The sequence below is a fragment of the Sphaerodactylus townsendi genome, linkage group LG06 (assembly GCF_021028975.2).
Source record: "Sphaerodactylus townsendi isolate TG3544 linkage group LG06, MPM_Stown_v2.3, whole genome shotgun sequence".
NCBI classification, from domain to species: Eukaryota; Metazoa; Chordata; class Lepidosauria; order Squamata; family Sphaerodactylidae; genus Sphaerodactylus; species Sphaerodactylus townsendi.
The window spans coordinates 16,096,411-16,105,316 of record NC_059430.1 but is presented as its reverse complement, the minus strand read 5'-3'; the positions used below and the strand labels follow the sequence as shown (position 1 = coordinate 16,105,316).

The following is an 8,906-nucleotide window of genomic DNA, read 5'->3' as shown; positions in this document are numbered from 1 at the left end:
GGCTACAACCTCACTAGATAGGAGCAGCAGTGGCGTAGGAGGTTAAGAGGTCGTGTATCTAATCTGGAGGAACCGGGTTTGATTCCCAGCTCTGCCACCTGAGCTGTGAAGGCTTATCTGGGGAATTCAGATTAGCCTGTGCACTCCCCCACATGCCAGCTGGGTGACCTTGGGCTCGTCACAGCTTCTCGGAGCTCTCTCAGCCCCACCTATCTCACAGGGTGTTTGTTGTGAGGGAGGGAGGGCAAGGAGATTGTAAGCCCCTTTGAGTCTCCTACAGGAGAGAAAGGGGGGATATAAATCCAAACTCTTCTTCTTCTTCTAGTTGATTGTACTGCCTTACTGCTCTCATTGTTAGTCATCTTCTCAGAACACTCAGCCAAAATTGGTACTCGGACAATTTAAAACTCCTCATTTCTAATCCCTCCCTTTATGGTAGTAGAGAAGTTTTTGCCGTCTCCTACGTGACGACCTCTATTAGGTTTTTATGGACTCTATCGCATTATACCTTTCTGACTTCCTTCCCCTCCCCAAATCCCATGCTCCACAAACTCTACTACCAAATCTCCAGGAATTCCCCAATTTAACATTGGCAACCATGCCAGCAATCCAACCACTACACCACAATGATTCTCAGGAATGAATGTAGTAACGACAGTTACCCCAACAATGTAATGTGTAACTCTTCTATTTCGTTTGGAAGAATGGCCAGCTGAACTAGAGGAAGCCATCTTCTCCTCCTACTTCCAGTATTTTTTTTTATTTCAGAGAAATATAATTTCCAGCATTAACACCAAACATCCTGAGGCAATTTATATCTTAATTACTGTACAGCAGAAAGAACTGAAACACACACATGGGATTCTTTACAAGGTAGAAGGGATGTCTTAATCGGTGCATCAGAAAATTAACAATCTTATTTCTTTTCTTCCATAAGACTCAGATCTACTTAAGAGGGAACAATCACTGAGAAGCAATAAGTTATTCGGCTTTTTAACATCTTGCCTACTCTTTTTGTTTTAGAGACTGACGGCGCAATTCAAAGCAGAGTTACCTTCTGCCGTCAAGCTCTGCTCAAAGCCTCAGCTCGATCTGGAAGAAGACAAAGAAGAGTAGAAGTCACAGTTTGGATTTATATCTTCCTTTTCTCAACTGTAAGGAGTCTCAAAGTGGTTTCCAAAACCCTTCCCTTCCTCTCTTCACAACAGACACCTTGTGAGGCAGGTGGGGCAGAGAGAATTGGGACTAGCCCAAGGTCAACCAAAAGGCCTCATGTGAAGGAGAAGAAAAGTTTGGATTTATATCCCATTTTCCTCAACCATAAGAAATCTCAAAGCAGCTGAAAAACTCATTATCTTCCTCTCCTCACCCCACAACAGACACTTTGGGAGGTAGGTACAGAGGTGGGATCCAGCAGGTTCTCACAGGTTCCCAAGAGTAGGTTACTCATTATTTGTGTGTGCCGAGAGAGGGTTACTAATTGGTGATTTTGCCATGTGATTTTTGCCTTAGTTACGCCCCTCCTCTCAGCAGTAGTGCGCAGAACTTGAAGCAGTCTAGCAGGAGGTGCACCGGCATGCGTGGCAGCCTGCGCCTGCGTGCATTCGTTTCCTGCCCAGGACCGAGCAAGAAAGAAGCTGCGTCCTTGCCGCAGCCCTGCCCAGGAATGCCCCGTCCCTGGAATGCCCGGCCACGACCCTGTCGTGCCCCGCCCAGCCCCATTGGCGCTACGCCACAGTTTGAATCCCACCACTATGGGAACCTGTTACTAAAAAATTTGGATCCCACCACTGGGTAGGTAGATCTGGAAGAACCATGACTGACCCAAGGTTACCTAACTGGCTTCTTGCATCGGAGAAGAGAAACAAACCTGATTCTCCAGATTAGAGTCCACCACTCTTAACCACTACACCACGCTGCCTCTTTTATTACAAGTTGTAAGTTGTGGAGATCTCCAGGCCTCACCTGAAGGTTGGCAACACTAGAATGCGCATGCAGCTTGAAACATTTGTCCGAGATGTCTTCCTTTGATTTCCAGTTTGGACTCAGAATCCCATTGAGCTCCTTCACCCATTTTTTAAAAAAGGTGTTTGTGATATGCTGGGACCAACCGTACTTATTGGGGTGCTCCGTAAACTTAGCTCAAGAGCACCGCCACGTGCTACGTTTGATCTGCATACGGTTTCTCCTACCAACCATTCCCCTAGCGCTGCTACTGAATTGTGCCCGCGGTAACCTCCACATTTCGCATCCCCGGCACCCTGAAGTCCACGTCCCATGCCCAGGCTCTCTTCCCTCGTGATGGCGGGCTCCGAATACGTCTCCGGGGTTGACATTTTCTCTCATCAGGCCTTCAGATTAGAAATTCCCCATTTAGCTCCAACGCCGCCTCTCCCTTCGGTGGTGTGCTGCTTCATTCATGGTATCAATCTGCTTTTCGGTTGCCGCTGCATCTCTTGCTGTGACCTCCGTCACCTTTGAGCAAATGAATCTATTTTTTTTTTCTTTTGCTTCTGAAGAGTTGATGGCAGATAACACAGTTATTAGGGATCGGTTTTTCTTGCTCTCATAATGACGGTGTGGCCTTTGATATGATGTCCGGAGCCCGGTTATTCTGAGCTAGGAATCTCGGCACGTCGATTTGGAGGCTTTCAGAAATGGAGCTAGCCCAGGCAATCCAGGATTCCCTATTAGCAGTTATTTAATTTATAACCGACGAGACACTTCAGGCACGGAATGATCCTGCTTGTATTTCCTGTTTTTCTCCTGCACTGAGCAAAACAACGATTTCTTCACAATAGAAAAAAAAGACGGCACTTGGAATAGTTTGGTTGCTGTGCTTTGGAAGCATTATTACGAGAGCCAGCGTCAGGTCGTGGTTAAGAGCAGGTGGATTCTAATCTGGAGAACAAGGTTATACCTTTCTGACTTCCTTCCCCTCCCCAAATCCCATGCTCCACAAACTCTACTACCAAATCTCCAGGAATTCCCCAATTTAACATTGGCAACCATGCCAGCAATCCAACCACTACACCACAATGATTCTCAGGAATGAATGTAGTAACGACAGTTACCCCAACAATGTAATGTGTAACTCTTCTATTTCGTTTGGAAGAATGGCCAGCTGAACTAGAGGAAGCCATCTTCTCCTCCTACTTCCAGTATTTTTTTTTATTTCAGAGAAATATAATTTCCAGCATTAACACCAAACATCCTGAGGCAATTTATATCTTAATTGCATGGCGAAAAGAACTTCAAAACTTTTGCATGGGATTCTTTACAAGGTAGAAGGGATGTGCCATGGGTGCGTCAGAGAAAATTAACAATCTTGTTTCTTTTCTTCCATGGGCTCCAGATCTACTTAAGAGGGAACAATCACTGAAGCAATAAGTTATCTGACTTTTTTTAACATCTTGCCTACTTCTTTTGTTTTTTTAGAGATTGATGGCATGAATTCAAAGCAGGAGTTACCTTCTGCCCGTCATTAAGCTCTGCTCAAAACCTCAGCTCGATCTGGAGAAGACAAAGAAGAGTAGAAGTCTGAGTTTGAGTTTATATCTTCCTTTTCAACTGTAAAGGAGTCTCAAAAGTGGTTTCAAACCCTTCCCTTCTCTCTTCACAAACAGACACCTTGGCCAGGGCAGGTGGGGCAGAGGAAGGTGGGATCTAGCCCAAGGTGTAAAGGCCTCATGTGAAGGAGAAGAAAAGTTTGGATTTATATCCCATTTTCCTCAACCATAAGAAATCTCAAAGCAGCTGAAAAACTCATTATCTTCCTCTCCTCACCCCACAACAGACACTTTGGGAGGTGGGAAATTTTAGAGGTTGGGATCCAGCAGGTTCTCACAGGTTCCCAAGTGGAGTTACTCTATTATTTGTGTGTGTGCCGGAGGGTTTACTAATTGGTGATTTTGCCGTATGATTTTTTGCCTTTAGTTGCGCCCTCCTCTCAGCCGGTAGTCGCCAGAACTTTTGAAGCAGTCTAGCAGGAATTTTTGTATGTGGCGGCACCGCCTCGTGCATTCGTTTCCTGCCCAGGACCCGAGCGCGGCAACTGCGTCCTTGCCAGCAGCCCTGCCCAGAATTGCGCCCGTCCCTGGAGTACTTTGACACCACGACCTGTCGGTGCCCGCCCAGCCCCATTGGCGCTACGCCACAGTTTGAATCCCACCACTATGGGAACCTGTTACTAAAAAATTTGGATCCCACCACTGGGTAGGTAGATCTGGAAGAACCATGACTGACCCAAGGTTACCTAACTGGCTTCTTGCATCGGAGAAGAGAAACAAACCTGATTCTCCAGATTAGAGTCCACCACTCTTAACCACTACACCACGCTGCCTCTTTTATTACAAGTTGTAAGTTGTGGAGATCTCCAGGCCTCACCTGAAGGTTGGCAACACTAGAATGCGCATGCAGCTTGAAACATTTGTCCGAGATGTCTTCCTTTGATTTCCAGTTTGGACTCAGAATCCCATTGAGCTCCTTCACCCATTTTTTAAAAAAGGTGTTTGTGATATGCACAGGACCAGCTTGCCCGGTACTTATTGGGGTGCTCCGTAAACTTAGCTCAAGAGCACCGCCACGTGCTACGTTTGATCTGCATACGGTTTCTCCTACCAACCATTCCCCTAGCGCTGCTACTGAATTGTGCCCGCGGTAACCTCCACATTTCGCATCCCCGGCACCCTGGTCACGTCCTTGCTCTCCTTCCCTCGTATGGGCTCCGACGTCCCGGTTGACATTTTCTCTCATCAGGCCTTCAGATTAGAAATTCCCCATTTAGCTCCAACGCCGCCTCTCCCTTCGGTGGTGTGCTGCTTCATTCATGGTATCAATCTGCTTTTTGGTTGCCGCTGCATCTCTTGCTGTGACCTCCATCACCTTTGAGCAAATGAATCTATTTTTTTTTCTTTTGCTTCTGAAGAGTTGATGGCAGATAACACAGTTATTAGGGATCGGTTTTTCTTGCTCTCATAATGACGGTGTGGCCTTTGATATGATGTCCGGAGCCCGGTTATTCTGAGCTAGGAATCACCGACTACGTCGATTTGGAGGCTTTCAAATGGAGCTTAGCCCAAGGCAATCCAGGATTCCCTAATAGCAGTTATTTAATTTACCGGTGACTACCTTCAGACGCGGAATGATCCTGCTTGTATTTTCCTGTTTTTTTCTCACCACTGGAAGCAAAACAACGATTTCTCTTGGCACAATAGAAAAAAGCGGCACTTGGAATAGTTTGGTTGCATGTGCTTTGGAAAGCATTTATTGCGAGAATGGCGGTGAAGATCCTTAAGAACATGGAACATAAGGAACAGCCTGCTGGATCAGACCAGAGTCCATCTTAGTCAAACATTCTGCTACTGTGCAGTGGCCCACCAAGGTGCCTTTAGGGCTCACATGCAGGATGTGAAAGCAATGGCCTTCTGCTGCTGCTGCTCCACCTGAGCACCAGTCTGCTAAGGCGTTAGCAATCCTGAGATCAAGGAGGATCAAGATTGGTAGCCATAGATTGACTTCTCCTCCATAAATCTGTCAAACCCTTTTTTAGAAGCTATCCAGGTTAGTGGCCATCACCACCTCCTGTGGCAATATTGAAACACCAATCCTGCGTTGCGTGAAAGGGGTGTTTACCTCTTATTAGTCCTAATTCTTTCCCCAAGCATTTTTTCAATGGAATGCGCCTAAGTTTCCTGAGTAATTGGTAGAAAGAGAGAAATTTTCTGTCATGCGTTTTACCCCATGCATAATTTTATGAACTTCAATCCTTATCCCCCCTCCGACGTCTCTCTCCAAACTAAAGAGTCCCAAACGCGGCAATACTCCTTCCTCATAAGGAAGGTGCCTCAACTTCCAGCAATCATCCTCGTTGCCCTTCTTCTGCACTTTTTCTATCTCTTGATATCCTTTTTTGAGATGTTAGTGACCAGAACTGAACACAGTACTCCAATGGGGAATTAGCTGCGATATTATATAAGACGCGATGATCTTTACAGTTTTCTCTCAATTCCTTTCCTAATTATCCCCAGCATAGAGTTTGCCTTTTTCACCGCTGCCATGCATTGAGTTGACATTCCCATGGAACTATCAACTAAGACGCCCAAATCCCTTTCCTGGTCTGTGACTGATAGCACTGACCCCTGGCGATATTATGTGAAGTTTGGATTTACCTCGTGCATCACTTTACATTTCGCTACATTGAACTGCATTTGCCATTTCTTAGCTCCGCTCCACCTAATTTATCAAGGTCGGCTTTGGAGCTCTTAGCAATCAACGTGGTTCTTACCGCCTACATAATTTGGGTATCGTCTACCAAACTTGGCCCACCCACGCTGCCCCACCCTACTTCCGGGTCGTTTATGAATAGGATTAAAGAGCACTGGTCCCAAAACCTTGGATCGCCTTGAGGGCCACCACTCCCTACATCTCTCCTATTGCTTGGCGAGAACTTCCATTTTACACCCACTCTTTGTTTCCTGTTCCTCAACCAGTTTTTTTAATCCATAGGAGGACTTCCCCTCTTATTCCTTTCATTGCTGAGTTTTTTCTCAACAGTCTCTCTGGTGAGGAACTTTGTCAAAAGCCTTTGGAAATCCAAGTAGACAATGTCCACTGGTTCCCCTTATCCCACATGTCTATTTACACCCTCAAGAACTCTAGTAAGTTTGTAGAATGGGACTTACCTCTACAAAAGCCATGCTGACTCTTCCTCAAGCAGGTCTTGCTTTTCTACATGTTTAATAATTTTATCTTTAATGATAGATTCTACTAATTTACCAGGAACAGATGATTCAAACTGGCTGGCCTTGTAATTTCCCGGGTCCCCCCCTAGACCCGCTTTCTTAAAGATTGGTGTGACATTGGCCATCTTGTAGTCTTCAGGGATGGAGCCTGATTTCAGTGGATAGGATTGCATATTAATGTAGAGAACATCAGCAATTTCTATGCTTGAGCTCTTTAAGAACTCTTGGATGAATGCAATCTGGGCCAGAGGGATTTGGTAGCATTTAGTTTATCAATCGGAAACAGAACTTCTTCCTTGTCTACCACTAACTTTCACTAGTTCCCTCGGATTCACCTCACAAGCAGCTTGGTTCAGGTGCAGGAATTTTCCTCACCTCACCTCTTGGGTGAAGACAATAGATGCAAAGAAATTCATTCAGCTTCTCTGCAATCTCCTGTCACCTTTTAGCACACCTTTTGTTCCTTCGTCTAACGGACCTACGGCTTCTAAGCTGGCTTCCTGCTTAACGTGTACTTGAAGAACTGTTTGTTGCTTCAGTCTTGATGTTAAGCAGCCATCGCGTTCCTCTCATCAATCCTTTTTGCCTCCCCTTACAGCTAACTTGCTTCTCTTTTGCCTTTTCCGTTTGTATTGTCCTCTTCTCTGGTATTCTTCATCAGTTAAGTTGGACTTCCATTTTCTAAAGACACATCTTTTTCCTAATACTTACCTCAACCTCCTTTGTTAACCATGGTGGCTTTCTTTGGACTTCAAGGCTGCCTTTCCTAACCTCTTGCGAACCCATTCCAGCTGAGCTTTTAAGACTGTGTTTTTTTAAATAACCTCCAAGCACCTTGGACATTTTTGACTCTCTTTGATTTTTCCCTTTCAGCTTCCTCGCACTATCCCCCTCATCTTTGAGAAATTTCCTTTTCTGAAGGCAAATGTAGCTACATTAGTAGTTGTCACTTGTTAGCATGCAGAGATACTTGAATCTGACAGCATTAGGTCGTGCTGTTTACCTATCGGCTCAACAACACTGACTTCTCGCACCAGGTCCTGGAGTCCCACATAGAATTAGATCTAGGATCCACATCTCCCTGGTTGGTTCTGCTGAAAACCATCTGCTCTAAGCCACAGTCATTTAGCATATCCAGGAATGTTCTCTCCTTACTATGACCTGAACATGCATTTTTCCAGTTTATGTGGGGATAGTTAAAATCGCCCATTACCACGACATTTTTGCTTTTGTTGGCCTCTCTAATTTCTTTTTCCATCTCAGAATCCTCTTGTGCACTTTGGTCAGGGGGACGATAATATATTCCTAATGTTAAACTTTGCTTCAACAGGTCGTGGTTAAGAGCAGGTGGATTCTAATCTGGAGAACAAGGTTTGATTCCCCACTCCTCCACCTGACTGGCTGAGGTTTATCTGGTGAGCCAGATGTGTTTCCACAGTCCTACATTCCTGCTGGGTCACCTTGGGTAGTCACCGTTCTCGCAGGACTCTCTCAGCCCTGCCTACCTCACAAGGCATTTATTGTGGGGAGAGGAGGGGAAAGGAGCTTGTAAGCCACCTTGAGTCTCCTTTCAGGAGAGGAAGGTGGGATGTAAATCCAAACTCTTCTTCATTTACATACAACATTGCTATCCTTTCCTCCTTTTTATCTCACAACAAACCTTTGGGGTAAACCTTTCTGGGTCTCTTATCACCTATGGGATCCGTTTCTCCCCCCTTTTGGGAGGATTTTAATGAGGGTTATTGCGGACATTGTTTGTTACTGATCGCTGCATTTTAAATTGATAGATAGACAGACAGACAGACAGACAGACAGACAGACAGACAGACAGACAGACAGACAGGCAGGCAGGCAGGCAGGCAGGCAGGCAGGCAGGCAGGCAGGCAGGCAGGCAGGCAGGCAGGCAGGCAGGCAGGTAAGCAGATAGGATAGATAGGCAGGCAGGCAGGCAGGCAGGCAGGCAGGCAGGCAGGCAGGCAGGCAGGCAGGCAGGCAGGCAGGCAGGCAGGCAAGCAGATAGGATAGATCGATAGATCGATAGATCGATAGATCGATAGATATGGGGATAGAAAGAGATTCTTCCTTTTTTCTCTTATTATTATTATTATTATTATTATTTATTAGGTTTATAAACCGCCTCCCCCCGAAGGGCTCTTGACGTAA

At 45.7% G+C, this 8,906-nt stretch overlaps 1 long non-coding RNA gene across 1 annotated transcript; it reads right to left on the bottom strand.

The window, feature by feature from the left end:
- Positions 1-307: 307 nt before the first annotated feature.
- LOC125434609 lies at positions 308-8,520 on the bottom strand. Its single transcript, XR_007244806.1, has 3 exons — positions 8,417-8,520; positions 7,846-7,848; positions 308-321 (listed from the first exon to the last, which is right to left on the bottom strand). It is a non-coding gene; the product is annotated as an uncharacterized LOC125434609 (long non-coding RNA).
- Between the last annotated feature and the right edge of the window lie 386 nt (positions 8,521-8,906).